Source organism: Marmota flaviventris, chromosome 13 (genome assembly GCF_047511675.1).
Source record: "Marmota flaviventris isolate mMarFla1 chromosome 13, mMarFla1.hap1, whole genome shotgun sequence".
In the NCBI taxonomy this organism is placed as follows: Eukaryota; Metazoa; Chordata; class Mammalia; order Rodentia; family Sciuridae; genus Marmota; species Marmota flaviventris.
The window spans coordinates 51,344,587-51,368,557 of record NC_092510.1 but is presented as its reverse complement, the minus strand read 5'-3'; the positions used below and the strand labels follow the sequence as shown (position 1 = coordinate 51,368,557).

Below are 23,971 nucleotides of genomic sequence, written 5' to 3'. Positions count from 1 at the left end.
AGAATTGGGAAATAATCTCTCATCGTTGTTGATATGTAACATGAATTTGTGACCAAAGGGAAGTTAATTCTGACTTTTCAGTGCAATGAGATAACATTGAGAACACCTTTCATTCAGATAGTTCAGTTAAGGGTCTTAGTGGATACCTGTATGCTCACAGTGACCAATTTTCAATGTTGTCATTTTTCTTTACTTTCCCAAATGATGTCAGAATATCTTCTCACTGACCCTAATTCAGCCTCCTGAACACTAGCTTTATTTTATTTTCCATAAGATTGCCAGTGTTTCCTGTTAACACAGAGCACACTCTTAACTTCTACCAGTCCGACTGAACCATTTTTCAAAGCCACCTCCATTCTCAAACCAAAATGAAATGAATGATAAAGGAAAGAAAAGTTGTTTTCAGGAATGAAAATGGAAGGAGAGAGCCCAGAGGAACAGTGTGGGGAAAGATAGATCAAGGGCTCTGAGCTGGGGAAATGGTCAGTTTAGGAGGAGGGTGGTGGGTATAGAGAGTTAGGAGTAAAACCAGGAAATCAGGAGCTGAAAGGAAGAAACTTCCAGTAAGTCATTCCAGATCCAAAGCACAATAGGAAATAACAATAAATAATCAGAACATGATGGATGCAAACAAAGATCAAGAAGAAGGAGGGGGAAGCGAAGACCAGGAACAAACTGGAAGAAAGCCCCTTGCGGGCTGATGAACTATTTCCTATTCCACCCCGTTTCATTTGTGAAAGAGGGAAGGTAGGCCTGGAGATCAGCTCCATTGTGGACAATTCTACAATTGAAGCCCTTCCTGTTGAGTTTTTCACTTTCGGTTATGTGGGATTTCCCCCCTTACTTTTCTTCACACATAGTCTTCTGATTCTTGGGCTAATTATATTGCCAACGTGAAGCCTGGGGTACGGTTTCAGTTCCTACTCTGTATCAGTTTATATTTAAAGGCAAAATTAAATCCAGACTTTGGGAATGGGAGAGAAGAAATCGGTAGGTATAGATGCCTCTATCCCAAACTAAAAGTTGGGGCAAAAAAAATCTCTGGATATGGCTCCTGAGCTATTACGTGGATCACTTTTAATTCTCATTAGAAAATCAAGTTGAATTGACATCTGCACACTGGGTTCCAGCTAGTATAAGTAACATTTTTCTTTGGCTGGTAAATGGAGATGGTTTGGGGTTATTTTTTTTTTTTAAAGAAGAAGAAGAAAGAAAGAACAGAATATGAGTGAAGAAATCCTGGGTTAGCTCAGAGACAGCAGGAGGATTTCTGAGAGTGGGAGTGGAAAAAGCAATCCATAGACTTGCCGGTGGACACTCATGAAATGTTAATAGGAACTGCATGTGATGAAAGGCAGGAGGCTCTGAGTTTATCTTGTTAACTGTTTGTCTACAACTGGAGGTATGCGAATGAAATCAAGAGAAGGCATTAAAGAAATAGTTTGTTGGGAAGCAGACACAAGATTCTGTTTACTTTTGTACCTTGAAGAGAACACTATCAGAACTGGTGAACTGCGGGCGCAAAGAAGCAAGCCGACTTTCAGCTCAGTGGCAGGAGGAATATGCTGTAGGAAAGGAAATCTCATGTACCTGAATAAATTCCCAAGAAGGTTAGAGCCCCTGACATGGTAGGTATGTAAAATTGTGCAGCTGACACGAAGGCCTTTTGCAGTTTTGTAACCTCCTGAAATCAATGGAGCGAGCCGTCCCTGCTGAGGGAGCATGCCATAGGGTCTTGTGCCTTGACGTGAAGGTGCACCTGTGATACCTGAAACCTCCTTACGTGCCTCAAGCATTCCTGGGTCGTGGGCATGCAGGCTCTGGTTTGAACCATTTATTCATAGCAGATTAAGAATCTAAGTATCTGTGAGGCCTCACTTAGGAGGCTCTTAGAGGATTAATAAAATATTTACAAAATAACCTGCATGATGTTTCATTTTTGAGATATTTTGCCCTAATCGCATCATAAATCTTCATTCTAGTGGCTTTTCCCTTCTCTGAAGGAAGTCCCCCATTTGTCTGCTTGAGAAGCAGAATCAGATTCCTGGCATTCTTGTATTAAAAGCATGGCAGTGGCCGGTTTCTCTGTACATGCATGTTCTCTTTCTTATACATACAGAAATATAGAGGCAGTTCAACAAAGGGATAAAATGAGATTTTTTTTACAAAAGATTTATCATTGATTCAAGGGAGTGGCTTATAAAATATTCAGAAAATTATCCTGTTATTTATGAAAAAAAATCTTTACATGTCTTTAATGTAACCAAAGGAATCCTAAGTTGATCAAAGTAGTTTATACAGTGATTAAAGAAAACTATTGGTAGAATTTGAAAAAATTGTTAAACTTTATCCTTAAAAGTTTATTAGGTTGCTGGCTGCAGTGATGTGCACCTGTAATCCCAGTAATTCAAGAGGCTGAGGCAGGAAGGTAGCAAGTTTGAGACTAGCCTGGGCAATTTAGTAAGACCCTCTCTCAAAATAAAAAGGGCTGGGGATGTAGATGCTGTCTTAGTAGATAGCATTATACAATGAGATTTCTTAGATGCAGGGTCAAGATTTCAGTTAATCCTTGGATTTATACTAAGGCCACATTTATTTATGTAAGCAACCATACTGAGTACCTATCATATGCCTAAAATTCTGCAAAACCTTGCATAAGAACTATCATTTAATTAAATCCAATTAATAACTTCAAAGTCAGGGATTTCTATCCTTGTTTCAGAGCTGAGAGACTGTGGTTCAGAATAGTCACACTGCTGATAAGTAAAAGACTTAGTAATGAAGCCCAAGTTTGAGACTCCGCACCACATACTGTATTATGTTTTTGTTTTGATATGATTTTCTATTCCATTCTGTCTCCCCTGACTTCCACAAAGGGAGAATTTCAGCATTGTGATAACCAGAGCTTATTTTCGCCCTGATGGTCAGTGCTTAGTAATAACACTATTCTTGTGCTATCTTTACCTTCATCTGTGCATTATTCTTCTTGTGTTGCTGTCTTTTTAACTATGATTATTCTGTGATATAACTTGGAGTTGGCTTTTCAATACATGTTATCCATCTTAATAAAATATTTATTAGATGATTCTAAATTTCTGAAAAATCTATTTTAAAATGTTCTTTAAGGCAAACAGTAATATTTACCTGACAATAGTCTGAAATCATGTATATCCTGTGTGTGTGTGTGTGTGTGTGTGTGCACGTGCATACCCCATTTCCTTTATTTTCTTTCTCTAAGTCCTTTCAGAAAGGGATAATGGAGTGGCAGCTGTGGCCATAGGAAGTCTGTGTAATCTGTGGTTTATATACATGAAAAATATATGCATTTGCCACGATGTTTTTCTTTATTTGTTTATAATGTGCATAGGCCCCAACTTTCCCCTCCACTGACTTGTGATTAATCCTATTCCTTGTTTTCTCCAACATCAGATCTGAACACCGGCTGCCCTCGCTGTTTGAATGCAGCTGCTGTTTGCCTGCTGTTTTCTTTGTTGCTGTGTGTGGGTGCCTCAGGCCCAGGTCCCGGCCCCCTTCTCCTGCGTGCATTGCCTGTGTTTCTGTGGAGAATTGTAATGTTCTCGGATCAGGGACTTTTACAAATAGGTGTGTTTTTCCTACTTGGCTTGGAGTGATCAAAGACCACCATGTTTCATTTTGCCCAGAGCCCTCAATTCTAGCCCCTCACTCTCAGTAAAATCCATCGCAGTGTTTTACCCTCAAGACACAGAAAACAAATGTAACACCTGTGGCCTGAGAGCATTGCTTTCAAAGGCCTGGAAACTCCCAGAAGGTTGTTTATAAAGTATACCTCAGCTGGGATTCAGAGGTATGGCTGTGTCCCCCATCTTTTCTGACTATCTGGGAGCAGGAGATGCTCAGAGAGAAGGAGGAAGGCCATGTTATAGGTGAATACGATCACACATGTTAGGACACATGCTAATTCACGACACTGAATTCTGACTGATGTCCTAAGGGAGAGAGGAAACGTATATACAAGGGTGTATTTTGGCTTCTGTTTAACTTTTAACTTTTTTTTTTTTAACTTAAATAAGGATCTCTGTCTTGATTAGTGGTGTTATTCACAAGAGACTGTAGGGTTTCTGCACTTGCCTCACCTGTGTGAAGTGGAAGGAATGTGTTTTCCTTTGCCATAACCCTCCTCAACAGGGAGCTCTTACTAAAAAGCCCAGTGCATGTATTTGCTCGTTGTTCTCCTTCGGTCCAGACCGGAGCTGAGACACAGCGTCTGCTTTCCTGTGTGCTCTGAGTGATGGCATAATTAAGCAAGGGGGAGGCATGTGAAGTGGTTTCTCCTGTGGTGAGTAGCGCACAGTGAGTGCTCAGGAGCATAGTTGTGACTTTTCACTGGAGACAATTTCTTATCTTTCTCTAATAGAGTTTTTTGATGGCCCCTCTGTTAGGTCTACTTCTCCCTTTCCATGGGGCTTTAGGAAAATATTGACTTGTAATAAGAATTTCATTTTGTGTACTTTTACATGTAGTTAGTGGCCTGTTTCTTAAACAAAATGCTGTATGGACGACATCTTAAATCATCTCATTATTCTAGCAGATTGCCATAAGTAATAGTAGTGTCATATTTGTAGGTCAAGAATGAGCAGGCCAGTTTCAGACGACTATGAAGATTTTCCACCCTTTCTAAATGCAAAATCAAAACCGAGAGATTTGTGAACATCCCATTATTGTTTTTTGTTATTACAAGTGAATGTTGAAAGGGACCACAAAAGCTGTTTTTCCAGCCCCCATTGGTCCAGAGGCCTCTTTTGGGGAACCATTAGTTGCATCTTCTAATAAATAACATTTGATAGATTAAATACTCATTTGAATGGATGTTCTCCAAAGGAAATGAGGCTCACATAGTCCCCTGGCTTCTACGAGCCCTAATCTCATATTACTGTGCAGTTTATAATTGTAAGGGTTGTTTCCCCTTAGGTACAAACTAAGTCTTCAGTAATCTTTATTTTAATTCAACCTAACTTGACACTGTAGAGGGCACAAATAAATCACACCTCCCTCTGCTCAGATAAAGACAGACATCTTCCTTCTATCTCCTACTTACCCACCTTTTCCTGAATCTAGTAATAAAGCTGAGCATGGGGCTATCTAGAACGATCTTTTCAAGATCCATTTCTGTGCTGTCTGTCTCGGATGGAGATCTGAAACATGGTAGTTGTGCAGAAAAGTATGATCGTTGCAGGAAACTGCATCCTTAGAAAGGCTGCTTACAAGGTTGATTCTTGGCTGCCCCCTAAGAACTTGAATTTGCGGGTGTTCCCACTGTTTCCTAAGAAAAGAGTAGCTCATAGTTTCAGCTGTGTGAATAATATGATTTGTGTCCAACACCTCCTTTCCTTTGGCAGTCTAGAACTTGGGTTTATACTAGAGGCAAGGGGTATTTACATGACCATCACCAATAAAAATGACTGTACTGAGTTGCTCAGGTACCTGTTTTGTAGACAGAACCTCACATTTGTGACAATGTGACAACCAATAAATGTGAGGGTCTGTCTGTAAGTCATTGTTGGAGACTTAAGTGCACCTGTGCAATTCCTCTGGGAAGACTCCTGCAAGTGTGCACCTGGTTTCCTCTGGGCTTCGCCCCATGTGTGTTTCCCCTTGCTAGTTTAACTTTGTATCCTTACACTGTGGTAAGTCATACCTGTTAGTAAGGCTATTCGCTGAGTCCTGTGAGTCTGATCAGTCCTAGGACTGATCTTGGGGACCCCCAGACAGTAGTTCAAACAGAAGTCCATACAAAAGAGAAATCAGAAACTCTGAAGATATACCTTAAGGTTTTTCTTATAGATAACCCCCATTCTATATCATTTTCTTCCCAAGCATTACTTTATTTTGATATTGAGTTTAGTTAGTAAATATGCTTAAAATATTACATAATTAGTTGAGCACTTCTTATCCATTCAGATATCCGTATGAATCATTTTCTTTTCTTTTCTTTTTTTTTTTTTTTTTGAATCATTTTCTGTTCTCTACTTGCATCAGAACTGAGGAAAGCCTTAGTACAGTGTGTTCCCTGTCTCCCTCTCTGCACATATACCCACACTGCTTCCCCACACACAAATTTTCCCTGCTACCTAATATTCTAATACTCTGAAATTAATGCTAAATAGAATTCCTTCCATTGATAGAGTACATTGGCAATTGACCCTCATTTATAATTTTTAATGCATTATTAGAACAATAAACATTACATGAAGCTAGAGTTAAAATTTGTATTATTTTTATCTTCTTGGATGTTTATCTACAATATGCCTTTCCCTACTCTACTAATTTGATAGAATTTTCTAGAGATTCTAATAGCAATCTCTAATTAGAAAGACTCTTTGCATCCTTATTGGGAAAATAAAGAGAAATAAAAGTGCTGCTGAGAAATAACATTCAAGAGAGCATTTGAGGGAAAAGCACAAAATACACTGACTCACGAGTGGCTGCTCTGGCTGTGGCTGAGGCTACCAGCTGTCATTGGCCCAGTATTTCTCCATTCTGTCTCTTGAGTTCCCCTCATGCACATTTTGCCTTTGTGATTTGGTAGGGTGACCTTCATCCCTTATTTCTGAGAAAACTGAAAACAGAACAAATAGAGCATGTGGATTTTTAAAAAATATTATTTTTTATTTACATATTTTTAGTTGTAAGTGAACACAATACCTTTATTTTAATTTTTATGTAGTGCTAAGGATCAAACCCAGTGCCCCACACATGCTAGGCAAGTGCTCTACCACTGAGCCACAACCTCAGCCCCGAGCATGTAAATTTTAGGCAATGTTTATTTTAGATTCCAGGAAAATAGACACCAAAAGAGAAGATAAGTTGGATAACAAATTTTGTCTCCCGACTTAATAGGTTACTATATAAAAAGTAAAAAAAAAAAAAAAATCCTCCTGGTGATATGGAAAATCAATAACTAGTTAATTTATTAAATAGTGACTTGAGCTTTTTTCTTGCACTGTAGTTCATTGAGAGAAGAACTCAGTAATTATAAAACTTGGTTGTTCTGTTTGTTTTTTGTTGTGTGTGTGTGTGTATGGTGCTGGGGATTGAACCCAGAGCCATGCACGTGTTCTACCACTGAGCTATACCTTCAGCCCAAGTTAGTACATTTCTAAGACAAGCATATAATGTGTTTTTTTATTGCTGAGAACCATAACAGACATGGTTTTAGAAGTGACAAATACTAATAGGTATAAAAAGTAAAATTAAAGCCTCTTCTATTTTATAGCTTGGGCCACCTGAAGGGACTCTGTAATTTTTTTTTTTTTAGTATCTTTCATATTCATTCATTATCACTTTTCTACTTTCTTTGCCTTTTTTCTCCTCATTCTGTGCCTTTTTTATATAGGACCAGTGCTCCATAGTCAGAATTAAATGGATACATTCAAAACTGTCCTCTGTTTTCACATACCTATATTTTTACTTTCTCTGCCATTTTAGTTTTATCAAATCTTGTAAAAGATATAATTCTCCATTCTCTTATATAAAATATAATTCTGCATTCCTCTGTCTTTTTCTACTCCATCTACTGAGACTGACATATCTCAAAATCTGGCAAGAATGCCATGATTAATTATTTCAATTACAGTGTTTGAAATGTTCTGATCTTCAGTTTCACCATGGGGTAATTCAGTGTTGACCACAAGTGCAAACTGCTTCTGGCATATCAATTTCTAAAAGTACATTCATATCCCATAGTTACACTTGGGGGCTCCCTTTCTAATGCTTAGTTTCTATCCCTCCGTTTCTCTTTTACCCCACTTATTCTTTCATAACAGCCAGTTGTTTTCTGTTTTGTCATTTGTTTTTACATTTTAGAATATTTAAGTCTTGTCACTTAAACAATCCTGTAGCAAAATGAACTCAAAAGCATAGGACCAACCAAGATCTTAAAATACTTTCAGAAACAGAAATTATTAACTTGTTTCAGGAAATATTTATATTTAAAACAAGTATATAATATGAAAAGTTTGGGTATCTGTGTTCACAAATGTGACTGCCTGATCAGACATTGGAAATGTTATATTTTTGACTCACAAATGGCTGTTTTTTTGTTTTCTTTTTTTGTTTATTTTTGTAAGTATCTCTCTAATGATAGTTAAGCTTATAGAAGTACAAGTGCAGAGTTTTCAACAGAAGTGAATTAGGTATAAGAAAAGCACAGTGCATTTGAAATGCATGGAAGGTGCCACCCTACGTGCTATGAAGAGTAAAAATAGGAGTGTCCTGGAGGCCCCACCACTCCTTGTTACTTGTAAGGGAGCCTGTAAGCTTATCCTGTAAGGGATATCCCAGATGACAAGTGATACATAGGCATAAAACGGAATATATTCAAAGCCACAAGAAAATCAGAAGAGGACTTTGGAATAGATCACAGGATTTGAGACAGAGGTAACATTTGAGAAGAGGACCTTGAAAAGTGGTGGGCCCCCAGCACATTCATGATGGCAGTTCAGGTGGAGATGATATAAAGCAGAAATCTGGCAGTAGGAACATAGTGTGTATTCCCTGAAAGTCAAGCTGTCTAGTTCCAGTGCAGTGTCAGAGTGTGTATGAAAGAAGTAAGACATAAAAGGTAGATTGGATGAGTTCTTCAATGCCAGCATTGAAGAGTTGCTGTAATCATGTAGTACCGTGGAGCCAGGGAAGTTTATTTTGGAAGTGAGGGCTGTAATATGGCCAGAGGTACACTTCAGGAAAAGCATCTTTACACCAGAATATTGTCATGATGTGAGTGGAGTAGAAGGGGTAAATTAGTAACTATTAAAATTACCAGTTAGGAAACAGGGTGGGCCGTTTTCTCCCAAGCTTGTGAGAAAAAATGAAAAAAAAAAAGATAAATCCAATAGACAGATACCTGAATGAACACTGACTTAACCTGGGAGGAGGTCAAAGGAACCTGACTTACCAGGTATGGATTTCAGAGAGGGCAAAGGGGAGAGTAGCAGTGAGAAGCTGGGTAGGATAAAGGTGCAAGGGCACCCTCTTTGCAGGGCTTTTCAGTGTAGCTGTAGACTCAGGCTGGTTTGAATCCTGGCCCCAAGTATTGCTAGCTTAGGCAAGTTACTCAATTTTGGTATGTCTCAGTTTCCCCATTTGTAAGATGGATTCTATAGTAGTACCTCATATGAGCATCTCATATATATATGAGAAACCTACAGTTTTTCCTGATTCAGCTAGGGCTCAGCTAGGTATTATTATTATTTTACAGTCCTTATCACTCTAGCAGGTAGCTATTTTTTAAATCCCACTTTGTATGTGAAAAAAACTAAGGCACAGAAACTATATTATTAAAAGCAGCTCTTTAGCCTTAAAAAAAAAAGCATTTCAGCAAAAAAAAAAAAGACCTCTGTGACCTTTGTTTTGTTTCTTTCTCCCCCCCACCCCGAATTCAGATACCAGTTCTTTTGAGAAAACTAGATGTTTTGTTTTGCAGTGCTGGGGACTGAGCCCTGGGCTTTGCACATGCTGAGTAAGTGCTCTTCCACTGGGCTACACCCCCAAATCTGAGGGTGTTAAATTGACCTATAGGCCAAATCCCCAAAGAAGTCCTCAGAGTTTCAGTTTTCTTCATGAAATATTTTGAGCAGATGCACAACATATATGAGAAATAACAGAAAGGAGGGCCAGAAGAGAATTCAGCAGTTGGTAAGAGTGAGAAGTTATTGGTGGAAGAAAAAATGAGGGAAGAAAGTCTGTGTAGATGCACATGCTCCATCTCTGTGGTGGTTCACTGATTCTGATATTCAGCTGAGCGATGTGCATTTGTTCACTCCATAGGTGTTCACAGACCACCAACTGGGAAAAAGGCACTGTTGCATTTTGTTCTGTAAACTAGGATCAAGAAGATGTCCAATATAAATGCAATATTATCGCCAAAAGCATTTTCCAAGAACAATAGATAATTTGTTGATACTTTCTGGGGAAAAAGTGAGGATTAAATGTAAATGTACATATATGCAGTTTGCTAAAACCATCCTTCTCCACTTTTCTCCACCATTAGTAATGGGGCTGCCTCCCTGCACCAGTGGCTCAGGGAAACAACTTTTCATTTATACTGAAGGCCTTCTTGATGGTCACAAGGAGTGTTTAGCTCATAGGAAATTGTCTTTCTGGTGGGGCTAGTGTGGGATTGGAGAGAGCCCCAGCTTTTTGGAGTCTGCTTAGATCCAGGGCTTGGCAATGGAGCATGGTAGATGTTCTCTTTTTAAGGACAGTATTGTGAGAAAAGCACTAGAGCAGATCAGGAGAGTTGGACCCTGTCCCAAGTCAACTGTTCACATTTCAGATTCATGATCCTCAGGCAAGATGCTCCGTGATTTTTTTCATCTATAAAGACCGGGCACTGGATGATCTCCAAGTGACACCCAATGCATCTATTCATAGAATTAGTAAGGTCAGTCAGCATTACTCATCCTGCCATTGGGGTATAAAGGACAGTAAAACCTGTGATAAAGAAGCATACATACAAAGGAAGTTTATTGTAAGCACATTAATGAGGAGCCAGTCATTCCTGTGGGAGTTGGGAGGGAGAAGAAAAAAGGTGACAATAAGAAGTGTTCCGCAGACTCATTTCCATTGGGCCTTGAAGGTTGAGAATGATGGTGAAGAAAGGCAGAGGGTGAAGCGGGCACTACTTTGTAGCGTTCATGAACATTTGAGGCAAATAATGCTTTGTTTCTGGAGCTTCAGAGGTCTCGGCAAGAGATGATGTTGGAAAGGTGGGTCAGATCTACACTGAGGGGACTTGAGTGCCAGATAAAGGGATTTATTATTTATGCTGCCTACCATAGAGAGCCACTGAGGGTTTTCTAGGATAGGTAGTGAAATACCCCTAACCTCTGTTTTTGGAAATGTGGTGGAAGAGTGGATTGAAATGAGTAGGGAAATCCTGCTATTTGTTTTCTTAATGGCTGTCTTCATCTGTTAACGTCTATCCAGGTACCTTTTGGCATTTATATTGATCCTTTCAGGATTGTCTCTCTTTCTACAACTAACACTGATTTCACAAACTCAATAAAATACTGTTTGTGCTCATCTTCTTTAAGGCGACACCAAGGGTTTATCTTCTCTAATTATCTCCCCTAAACATACAGGCAAGCAGAGTTGGATATACCATTAACAAAGGTAAAAGAGGCAATGAAATCCAGCCAGTTAAATGATTTAGAAATTCGCTTTTCACAGTGGCTGTGTCTCCATACATAGCCTTAAATAGTTTTTAAAAAGCCGAAAAGATTTTAACCCCTTAGTAGTTGTCACAGTGATGTCAGTCTTGACTGGGATTTCATCCCCTTTAACTTAAGAGACTAAAGAAAAGGGCATGATGTAGTGCTTCCATTTTGGCCTGCAGCTCCTGCTCTGCTGAAGCTGCATTGCCGGAACACAGGACAGGCAGTAAGATCAGTCCTTGGGGATCGGAGCCCTAGGGGTTGTGCTTAGAATCCATCAGGCCCTTGGGCTAGGCCTGTCAACTCTGCCTTTCATGTTTTCCTTTCCTTTTGCTGCAGCTTTTTCTTCCAGCCTGTTCTGCGTACCAAGAGGTATTGTATGTGTGAGCATGCATGCTTCCGCCAAATAGCTTTATCATCAGTGCCGCGAGCCCCGCCTTTCAAACCCGCGGTTGTCATGAGGCAGTTTCATGCAAACTTTCTACGTGCCCAACTAATTGAGAGAGTTGAAAACCACCCTTTAGATTGTGGTGGCCCTGTTTCTTATGCTTGCCAGGTGTCAGTTGCTTTGGTGTCATTAACAGAGGCAGTTTAAGTATTTCACATTTCTCGATGTTTTAAGATACTCATTAAGTGGCCATCATCTCAAGAAGCCAGTTGTCTCTGCCCTTTCCGATGTAAACATTGATTTATCTGATAATCTGCAGAATCATAGATTGAAGGTTAAAGACAATGTTTTCCAGATTATTTGCAGTTGACCCAATCTATCTTTTTCTTTTTCTTTTTTTTTTTAATTTCAAGAGTCTCACATTGTCCTAATTTTCCCTGTAAATTTCATCAGAGCAGATGTAGTCACTGTGATGCGGCAAGGGACTAAACTAATTTCATTGATGTAAACATTGTTAAACAATTTCAAATGCAACTTTGGAAACAGTGTTTCTGAACCTGTTTAATAATGTTTAAAAATGCATCAATGAAATTGGCTTAGCCTGTGGCCTTTATTACATTATCTGTTCTCAATTACATAGATTCTGTGTTTTGTGTCTGGACTAGTTATAAGTAACCAAAAAAAATGATCCCAGCTGAAGAGTGTGTCTTATCCTTAACCCATTTAATTTGATTTAAAATTGATAAACCTTGGAAAATACTTTCAGAATGCCATATCAACTATTAAAATAATAGGAAATGCATTCTGGAGATCAGACTAGCATTATTATTTCAGTTTCCCCCACCCCCCTTTTTTCTTTTATCCCTGTTGCTCTTCACCTTCCCCTCACCCCAGACCCATTGTTGTGACTCCAGTACTAAATTCCAAGCTATCAGTTCTGAAATGTAACATGAAACATTAAATATGTTTTTACTAATTGTGATCTGCTAAAATTCAGGCTCTGGGCTGAAGCTTTTTTTAAAATTTTAATGTCAGAAGTAGTATTTAAGTGATGACATGCAGCAATTTGTTCATTCTTCTGTCAGTATAATTTACAAGGCAATGGCAGATAAACATAGCAATACAAGATTCATTTACGGTGACACAATGGCAGATACACAGAGCAGAACCCTGCCTATGAGATAAAGTGGACTGAGTGACTTATGCAGTAATTAGGGGATAATTGTCATTAACCTCACAAACAGTAGTTTACCCATATTGTTTAAAAGGCTCCAGGATGCGTAATGACAAGGTAATCTGTCAAAGCGCTAGGGGGAAATATTAATAAGATTTGTGCAAGCCTGGATAGAAAATATGCAGAAAGCGGCCACATTAAGCTAATTGGTGGATGAATATACACTTGTAAAAGTGCTTCTAATGGCACGTTTGCTGCTCTCCAAATGACTGCCGTTAATGTGGAGAAGTGGGCTGCTTAGAAAGTCAGGACTGCTGGGACAGGAGGGTATTAAGGCATGCAGACGTGGTTATTACCTTGTGCTCTATAATGCATGCTTCCTCTTCTGATCCTTCTTTATTTCGAATTTCTGAGGGTTTTTTTTTGTTATAGTAACATATATTGATTATTTACTCTGATTATTCTGGTTTTGATCTATATTTGTTCAGTCAGCCACCAACCCCAAATCACTTCTCTTTTGTGGCCAAATAAAATACATGATGTCTATATTGATAGCTGCTTATAAATACACAGAAACACAAACTATTAACACATATGTGGATTTATAATTGTACACACATGTATATGTGTGGGTGCCTTTTATAGGAACGCATTTAATCTGAACAATCAAAGGAAAGTATATCCATCAACAGCCTTGTGTATGTGTTACAAGTAATAATGTGTTGTTCCCTGATGAATGCTAAAGCAGGAAATTAATCTTTGTGTTCTACTGCTGTTCTTATACCCAGAGAAGAATAGAGTTAAATCTCCTAATACATCTTTCTGTTCAATCACACTCACAGTCCTCGGTGTGTTTTATGGAATACTCAATCCTCACTGTTTTATGGAATGCTGCTCAGTGAGGGCTCCGTCCCTTTCTCCCTCTACTCCCTCATATCCTAATGAATATGTTAAAAAGTTCCTTTGGGTTGTTCAATCAACTTTGGTTGTGAAGTAATTCAAAGCACAATACAAGATCTAGAATCATCCATTGGAGCTTTGGAAGCTCTATATGAATTGAGAATCTTCGTTGAACTGATAAAACTTGAAAGATTTGAGGTCTTGCCCCTCGCCTGATGTGTGAAATCACCTTCATCATGAAAAAACTTTTCCTGCGTCTATGTTTGCTGTTTATCAGACTTTATAGAAAAGCAAATATAAAGAATTTCTGGGGTGGGTGGCATTAATGTTTAGGTATATAAAGCCCCACAGATTCCTAGAGACCTTCTACAGACATGGTGGCAGAAGTTTGGTAATGAAAGCGGGGAGGTAAGCCAGAAAATGTAGACCTCAAAACAAAAGTGTCAGAAAGGGCTCTGGTGAGTTTTGTTTATTGCAAAGCAAGCAGATTTATAGTTGTCCCAGGACTCGGCTTTATCTTTATGTCTAAGGAGAGAAGAAAACAAGACCTTTTGTAAGGACCATCCCTCTCTTTCCTCCTGTTTCCAGTGTTTTCTCTGATGATTTCCAACTGTGCCTTTGCTGTCCTAAACTAGAAACTGATTTACTGATTTACTCTCTAGAATCTCAGTGATCTCTAAGGGAATAACATGTCTATTTAAAGAGTTTCACTAAGAGGAGGGTCTTGTATACAAATTCTGATTTTTTTTTTTTTTTAAAGAACCACACAGATCTCTTAAAGACTACAAAAATCTTCAAATTGCAGAATTTTCACAAGCACTACTAATGTGATTTGGGTAATTTCCAAGGCTTCTTAGGAATTTCTTGGGCAGTTCCCCCAATTTTCAAGCAGGATTTTCATTTGAAATAGTCACTGAATTGACCAGGAGTCAGAATTAATCCAGAAGAATTAGCACTTCTGGTCATATCAGGGATAGGCAGCCTACACTCAAGAACCAAGGGAAGGATTCAGAATATAAGATAGTACAGGAACTCTCAGAAAGGAGAAAAAAAAAAGCCCGCTTTCAATCATAAGTGCACATATTCTGAAAATAAGTTGTTGGTTACCCAACTTAGTTAAAAGTAGAAATGCCAGGGTTTAAAACAATTTAATTTAAAGGATTGTATGTCCAGATTCTAGGCAGAGATAGTCGAAAAGTGCAATTTGAAAGCTCGTTTTTACTTAGGCTTAGAAATTTTAGTAACATTTTTGTTTACACATGGGGAAATTGAAGCTGGATATTGGTAATTTAACAGGCAGAACCAAGACTAGAATTTTTAGGTATCCTTCATTCATGCTCTTAATTTTATTTCCTGAATGTATAAGTTATTTTAAGCATAATCAAAATTTTGCAACTTTAAGGTGCAAAATTGGGCCTGTAGGTATAGAGTTAGGTAATCTGTGCTTGAAATTAAAGACTTGGGTGATTTTGTAAGAAAAGTTGATATACTAGGAATATCAGTTTAGACTTAGAATTTTCTATTTTGAAACTTAAATGATACCTATGATACTATTACTAACATAAAAATGCATCTTAGCACCACATAAAAATAAATAAACAAAATAAAGGCATTGTATACATCTAAAAGCTAAAAACAATTAAAAATAAAAAATCCTAAAATTATAAATATTTTTTTAAAAGTCTCAGATTTGATTTACAGAGGAGTAGATTATTTGAAAAATACCTTTGAGACTTTGAAGTGCAGTTGTAGACATTTCATCAAATAGTTTACTCCTCTGAATTTTTTCATATGGCAAAGCAAGGCACCTGCTTTATTTATTTGCAAACAACTGCCCATACAGAAAATACAGATGACTAGTTCTGATCTAAACCTGCTAAAATGCATGGATACAGAAAAGAAATCCTGACAGGCCTTTAATTGAGCTTAGCTGGAGCTTTTATGATTAAATATGTTGTAAAACCAGAATGATCTATCATAATCATAGTTTTCAAAATAAAAACGCTATATAGATTGTTACTGAGGGAAAAGAGGCTAAACACAAATTATACTTTCTTATATGGTTCATAATCAAGAATATTCTATTAATAAAGTAGAATTTTCAACTCTAAAGTCAAAGAATATGTTTTAATAGCCACAAGAACCATTTAAATACTAGTGCCCTGGCATTTTGAAAATGTTGTTGTAGTAAGAAAGATACTAATTTCAGAAGAATGTGTTACTCAACTTATCACTACATATTTATATATCTAAATTTTTTTTAAAGGTGAGTACAGCTGCTGGTGAAGCTGAGGCAGGAGTATCAAAACTTTTGAGACAAGACTGAGAAACTTAGCAAGACTCTGTCTCAAAATAAAGTTTAAAAAAGAGGCTGGAATATAGTTCATTGATAGAGTACTTCCTTTGGGTCTATTCCCCAATACCACCAAAAACTAAAAGAAAAAAAAAAAATTTTTCAGTGCAAAAACTATTTTCAAAGGTGGATCAGAAAAATAAGTATAGGTAATTGTATATTGGAAAATATGTAAAAAGCCAGAAGCTAAAGGCACATAAAATCACCATGTTGCTCCCTTATGCTGCCAACTTTCTTCAAGGGCTATGTTCCTCAAACCCTGTTTCATACAAGAAGAGGCAATCTTTGCCTCTTCCTTCCTTTTCAAGTAATTCAGTGTGCCTCACCCTCATTATACCACCATTCTCTAAGATCAAGCATTTTGAATTCTATGTAAAACTGATATATAATAAAGTTAATGGGCAGGAGTGAGCCCAGAGCAGTAACCTCTGTGATCATGGACATGTTTGTGCACCTGCATTTATGTGTGAAAATATCTGTTTTTAGAATATAGACCCTATGTGCAAATAATATAGAGAAAAGATTCTGATGTTAGCCTGTCAGATAATAAGGATTAATAAAGTTTTCATCTCAACAGAAAATTCTTGAACACAGAGTTTTGCAATAGCGCCAGTGTTCTAACCAATAGTGGATAGGCCTGTAGCCCTCATTACTCCTAGGGGCTGGATGGTATAGGAAAGATATTTCAAATCATGTTTTTAATAATCTGGACATACTGAATTTAGTGTCAGCTTTCATAACCACAGCAAGCTGGCACATACCTACCTTGAATATTGGCATGGTCATTTCATGACAAAGACTGCCTTGGGTTGATGAGGAAAACCTATTTATTTTCCAAAAGAGATATCCACATGGTTAAGTGTTAACAAGTAAAGTCCAGCTTTGATTTTTATTTGCAAGTCTGTCTGTCTGTACTACATCCTAATGATTCTTCCTCAAAAGACATCTCTGTTTTAGAGAGGAAGGAGCAAAGATCTGATTGGTCAGCATTGTATTTTGAAGGTAAAATGTGTTCTTGAAATTCTGCAAAATACATATTTCCAAATCATAGAAATTTAGCAGTGTTTTATTACCCAAAACAAATATTGTTTTTTTTAATGAAGTCTAATTTGATCCATTTGATGCAAACATGGTCTGAATGAATATGTTTCATTCTGCCTCCAAATAACACAGTTGTTTCAGCTGGCCTCCTAGAGACATTAGCCTGAAATACTGGAAAAGCAGTTTCATAAAAGAGCTTTGTGTGAATGGAGAATGGCATAATTTTGTTTACTTGCATGACCAAACTGCTTCAATGTATATTGTGTATACAAGTGGTGCATCTTTCTCAGGCAGTACCCAGCAAGAAATATGTTTAAATATAAATTTACCAAAACAAATAAGCATGCCAAGTTCTTTTCCCACATAATTTCAAGTGTTTCTCAGAAATTATCACAACATTGCTTGAAAATTTTCCCTAAGTACTTCCCAGAATCTATTATTTTCAATAAGAATTCTTTGTGTCACCATTTTTATTCATCACTGCTTTTTGCCTGCCCCCCCCCCCTTACACACACATGTAAGCAGGCACACTGACACACAAACATTGGCCCAGGTACACATAGGAATGCCAGGTCAAATAAATTAGAAAGATAAATATAATCTAACAAAAAACAAATCAGGAGAAATTAATCTGAAGTAGTAGAGAGCACTCACGATAGTTAAACTTTTTAGCTAAGAGATGAGTTTAAAAGCTGGCTTGATTCAGAATGTCAATTTGAAATAGAAATATTTCCTTGTTATATATGGACACATCTTAGTTTCAAAATAAGTAACTGGCAGGAGAGTTCTGAAAGTTTTATGACTTGTACCAGTTTTTTCTTCAGAGCTGTTTGTGATGCTCAAAGGCATCTGTTCCACAGAATATTTCCCTCAGACACCTGATGCTTTCAGCACCCACAGCCATCTCTGTCCAACTCACAAGTTGTATCCAGGAGGTCTCCGTTTGCTCACCCCATCTATTAAGTTGATGGAATGCCCTTTTCCAAATAACCCGAGATCAAGATCTGAGCCCGTCAGTTGCTCCTCAGATGACACAGAGTGATGTATTTCCTAATTTCTGAGTCATATCCTGATACATGTCCACCTAAAGAGGTGGCCTGCGCGCAGGCAGGAGGAGGCAAGGGAAAGCATGTCATAGATTGCTCAGTGTGAAGGTGCATTAACACAGCGCATGTCTGCCATTCATTGGTGGTAGTTCTGTAGGTGTCTCCAAAATTTTATGATTACATTCCATTAGTAAAAAAAAAATACAAAGCTTGTACATATTAAAAACATTTCTAAATTAGTAATATACTACTGTGAGTCCATGTGAAAATATTAGAAAAGAAATCATCTTTGTAGGTAAAAATTACATAAAAATTCATGTGTTTACTCCTCGTGTCATAAGAGAATGTCATGCACACTGTGAATAGGAGAGAATGGAAAAATGTGTGTTTATGTTTGTACACAATAGAATGTAAGAGGCAAAAAGTAATTGAGTTATTAATGTGAGATATCATGCAATTTTCATGGTTTAATTTTAGAATCTACTTCATTGAGGTCTACTTTACGTACAACAGAACCCACCAGTTACAAATGTACATTCCATATAGTCACAGAAATGTCAGTACAGTCTATTATTTTCAATAAGAATTCATATACAAAACATTTCCATCACTCCAAAAAATGTTCCCTAACCCTCTGTCTAGTCAGTCCCTTTACCCCCATGTTCATCGTGGCATCCACTAAACTGCTTTCTGTCCTGCCTTCTCTTATGATTAGAATGGTAGAATATGTTCTTTTTGTGTCTGACCCAAATGCTTTTGCAAGTCATCCCTGTTAGGGTATGCATCAGTAATTTTTTCATTTTTATTGACCACTATTTTAGTGTATTGATATCTAAAAATTTGTCCTAATACTTAAATATCTAGAAAACCTGATAAAATTTGACTTAAGTTTTGCATAGCATTGCCCCATTAGTTTTTAACTCAGCAATTAATATGAGGTTTTATCTGATAGAGTACTTAAGATAGGTAGGCTTGAAATTTGGTGATTTCTGTCATTTTTATCCAAAACATTCCTCTTACCTTGATATTTGAATTAATCTAAGGAAACATACTATATCTTGACAGGAAACTGGTCATGAAAGTTAATTGCCAATGTGGTTATGATGGAATGATTTCTTAATAAAGCATGTTTTGAAAAATTAGACATGAAATCAGAAACATATCTCATAAAACTCTGATTTTATTCTAAGTGGCCTGTAGTCCCTATAGCTTACTGTCATTTCATTGAAAGATCAAGGGCTGGGGTTGTGGCTCAGTGATAGAGTGCTTGCCTAACGCCTGTGAGGCACTGGGTTTGATCTCAGTATCACATTAAAAAGTTAATAAATAAAGTTATTATTAAAGAAAAAGATTTAAAATTATATCCAAAGGGAAGTATTTTAGTTTTTATCTGTTTTAGGATTTTTTTTTTAAATTATACCTTCAATTTGAATGATGCTCCTGTAATAGATTAGGAAACTAAATTATACTGGGTCTGTCTTTAAACTATTTACTTATTTCTTACTAATTTAAATAATGCTGGAATGAATAGCTCCTAGATCTGTAGTGTTTGGTGTTCCTCCCTTATTTCCTTCCATGGACACAAAGCAGGCAATTTGCTTTCCTCCTTGCTGTGACATGACCACAGGTGGGCTTATTCTTAGACTGAGCTTGAGGTCACCTGACAACCTAATTATACCGAAGACTCTTATTTGGTTTTCTTCCACCTTATTACATCCTATCCTTCTCTATTATCCCTCTGCCCCAGATAAGAGTAACCAACCAACCTTATTATACTTTGATTTAAAAACTTTAGGTGCTTTGATATGAAAAGGGACTCTAATAACACCATTTAAACCATGTCAGCTAATCCACAACAAAAAGATATTTAAAAATCGCTCTTCTGGGCTCGGGGTATAGCTCAGTGGTATAATTCTTGCCTAGCATGCTCGAGGCCCTGGGTTCCATCCCCAGCACTGGGTAAGGGCGGTTGAGTGTGGGGGAGGGTCTTCTGAAGAGCCATGTAAGAACTGAATGCCAAATTTCTACAAGTAATCTACCAGTTCCCATGAAATAATAAAAGGAAGGGTTTTCATATAATATGCTCAGATGTAAATTATTTTAAGTGTTTTATACTTTTCCTAAGCCAAATAAAACTGGTTTATAAGTCTATATTATTTCATGTTACTAAATTTTTAATTAGTGGTGTACTATTATTTTCACAGGAAATCAATACTTATAATAATACCTTCCATTTAACTTTAATAGGATAAGTCTTATTATCCTCATTTTGTAAAATATTTCCCAACCTAACAGACTGAAGATCAGTGAACTCTGATTTCAAGTGGGAAAGCATAAAGGAATTGACTCACCAACTACAAATTTGCCTAGGAAGGAGAAAAGTTCAGATACATATCCTAATGTTAACTCATTCATGTACAAGATCAGTGTCCTGGTGTGGGTGGGTCAGTAGTCTAGATCTTTATATCAGGTTAAGAGGTTTTTGTTTTATTCATTTCATGATAACGTTTGATTCTTTTTATAATTCCTATCCACTTTGGTAACTTATATTTGATCATCTAAACTATCCATAAGGAAAACTAGTTTTTCCCTTTTGTCAGTCTTGAGTCAATACTTAAATAAAATAAAAACAAATTTCTAAAAAAAGAAAAAATATATATGTCTTCAGTTATTGCAATAGTTTCCATTCGTCCTAAAGGTTTTCAAATGGTTACTTGGAATTACTTGTAGACAAGTTTGTGTTTGTTGTTGTGGTGGTGTGTAAGAATCACTGCACCAAATCTTGCTTATTTCTATTACAAAGATCTTCAGAAAAAAAAAAAAAAGAAAGAAAGAAAGAAAAAAACCCTGGGCTTCCCTTGTTCCCTTTGCTGGTTTCTAACTCCCTTCAACCAGTTCATCTGTGGATATACCAAAACTGATAGCTGTTCTCAGCAAAGGAGTTTTCTGGCTCCTTGTGTTGCCTATGAAGATCAACTTTGTTTCTTTCTGCAATTTTTCCAGTTATAAATGTTGATGGTATTAGATAATCTTGATAAAATATGAGTGATAACTTCTTTGGAAAGAATTTCTGTGGTTCTTATTACCTGGAGCCAGAGGGGTACCCCATCACAGGGATGGAAATTTGAATGCATGTGTAGATATTTGTGCAATTCGTGAGTAGTTTTGTTTGCAAAAGTGCTATGTTATACTTCTCTATAAGTATAAATTGTCCCCTCTGTCTCCACTGTAAGTGAAGCCTCTCTTTTATGAGGCTAGATACTAGCAAAGTTCTGAAACTTGCTTACCGGAATCTTTTCTACTCAAAGTAAGTGACTTAACACCACAGTCTCTATTTTAGCAGAGATAGCTAATCTGGACTAAGGGCAGTGGTTTTAGAAATAGCAGCTGGAGTTTTGGTGGGCCAGAGAAAGGAGAAACCAGAGGGGCTGGCTGTGCACTGCTGGGAGAAGAAAACTGGGAGGAGGGAAAAGAGATGCCTCAGGTGGGTGGGACCAGTTGCTATCATTTCTGAGGTTCATTTTAATACCAGAGGCCGCCATTATTGACATGCAGATTTAGGTGTAGGCTACCTGGGAAGAAAAGACCTTATACAGTTAGGAAGCAATCCATAGTGAAAGGCTCGAGAAAAAGTGATCAAGAGTAGATTGATGGTAAGAAGAGATTTTAAAAATGGCATACAAGTGGACATTACAGTGTTCTGGGGACTGACTGTTCAGAAAAAGTTCTGCTTGTCACTGTCACAAACACAACATGCTGACCTGGGAAATGGCATCACAAAATAATAGTCCTGCACACTGTTGAGACAGTGAACTTAGAGTCAGAATTTCTGGGTTCAAGTTGTAGCCTGGAGGTCAGTGCCTTGGCAAAACTTAACGAGCACTCTTATATTTCTTTACCTCTAATTTCTCATCTGTTAAATATTCACAGAGCTCTGGAAGCTATGATGAGGTGCAAATGAAATTAAACTATATATAATCACAATTTTAATTTTTTTATGTACCTACAATACCAACCCCCTGTCCCTCCGCCATTCCAAAAACAAACAAACAAAAAATGATGTGTGAGAAATCGGTATCTATCTTGTTAAAAATAGCTGTTGCATTTTCAACAATCCTGGAGGATCATTTGGAGTCACTCTGTACCCACATCATTATATGACTGTTCTGAGCATAGACTTATATGGGAATATTTGAAATGAAGTCCAATTTTATCTATTCAGTGAGGAAGAGATAAATGTATTTGGCAGTTTTCATGGGATGGACGCCCTTATGTGTGCATCACACATACTGTTGATGTAAAATGACAGAATGCTAGGAGGGAATTTTATGGAGAATAGAACATAACTATCAGAGCTTCTTTAAAAAATAATTCAAGGTGAGCATGGTAACGCATGCGTGTAATCCTAGCAGTTCAGAAGGCTGAGGCAGGAGGATCACAAGTTCAAAGCCAGCCTCAGCAACGGTGAGGCACTAAAGCAATTCAGTCAGACCCTGACTCTAAATAAAATACAAAATAGGTCTGGGGATGTGGCTCAGTAGTTGAGAACCCCTGAGTTCAATCCCTGATACCTCCCATCCCCCCAAATTCAAACAAATGACAGATACCTACTTAATCAAACTAGCTGTGACCACTCAAGGCATGATTGTGATCTAGATGGAATTTTGTATTCAAAGGCTGAGGAAAGACTTTCCATTGCAAAAGTAGTACAGGTTCCTTAGTTCCTTATATCCCTCATCCTGCTACCCTAGAGAAACGTCTTCCTGTAATCATTTATACCATTGTTGAAATCAGAAAATTAAGATTTATATGGAAATATTAACCTATCTAGAGACTTTCTTCAAATTTTGTCAGTTTCCCAGTAATGTCCTTTTCTAATCTAGAATTGCATGATTATGTCTTTGTAGTCTTGTCTTATCTCTAACCATTCTTTATTCTTTTTAATCTTACCTGACATTTACACTTTGAAGAGTATTACCACTGTTTTGTAGAATGCCCCTCGGTTTTGGTTTGCCTGATGTTTTCCCATGTTTGGGGGAGGTAAGTTTTTGACAAGAATGCCACAAAAGTGAGACCGTGCCCCTCTCAATGTATCCCTTCGGGATGTCAATGTTAACGTCCACCAGTGGTGTTAACTTTGATGTCTCTTTTAAGTGGTGTCTGTTAGATTTGCCTAATGTAACATTATGAGTTTCCCCTTTGTAATTAATAACTGTCTTATCATTTGTTTGTTTGTTTGTTCTGGTGCTAGGGATAGAACCCAGGGCTATGCACATGGCATGCACATGCTGTGCCACTGAGCTGCACCCGAGCTCTCTTTTGTTTTTCAACAAGATTTTATGCTTTCTTAAGCTGATGGTCAGGGTTGGAGCAAGTGTCATTCACAGAGGGTTGCAAAGCGCCCTGTCCTGGTAGCTCTAAGAAATGATGCCTTCTAAAATGATGGAGTCATTATGTAAGTGTTTAAATAGATTTCTCTCAATCCATGCTGAAATGGATTGCCTGACATCACATTGCAGGATTTTTAAGTCCTACCTTCAGGCAAATCTCATAGTTACTAGCAAAAATGAAAGTGTGAAATGCTTTTTAATGTATATTTAACAACACATAGTCTGATGATTGCTGATGTGTAGTCTCTGTGGACTTCCTTTGCTATCAGAGGAGGATGCTAAGAGACAACTTTTTACACATTTATTCTATCTAAATCCATCACATGTTTACTTTTCAAATATCTATGACTGTCATTTATAACAAAATCATAAGAAGTCAAATACTTTAAGTCTAACTCAAACTTTGAATCATAGGATTACAACCAATTTTTAGGAAAAGTACAATTACCTTTCACAAATAATATTTCCCTGATTCTACCTCATG

At 37.4% G+C, this 23,971-nt stretch overlaps 1 protein-coding gene across 6 annotated transcripts in view; it reads left to right on the top strand.

The window, feature by feature from the left end:
- Nucleotides 1–23,971, top strand: part of Bnc2 (basonuclin zinc finger protein 2) — a 410,961-nt gene that overhangs the window by 366,450 nt on the left and 20,540 nt on the right. The window lies entirely within an intron of this gene.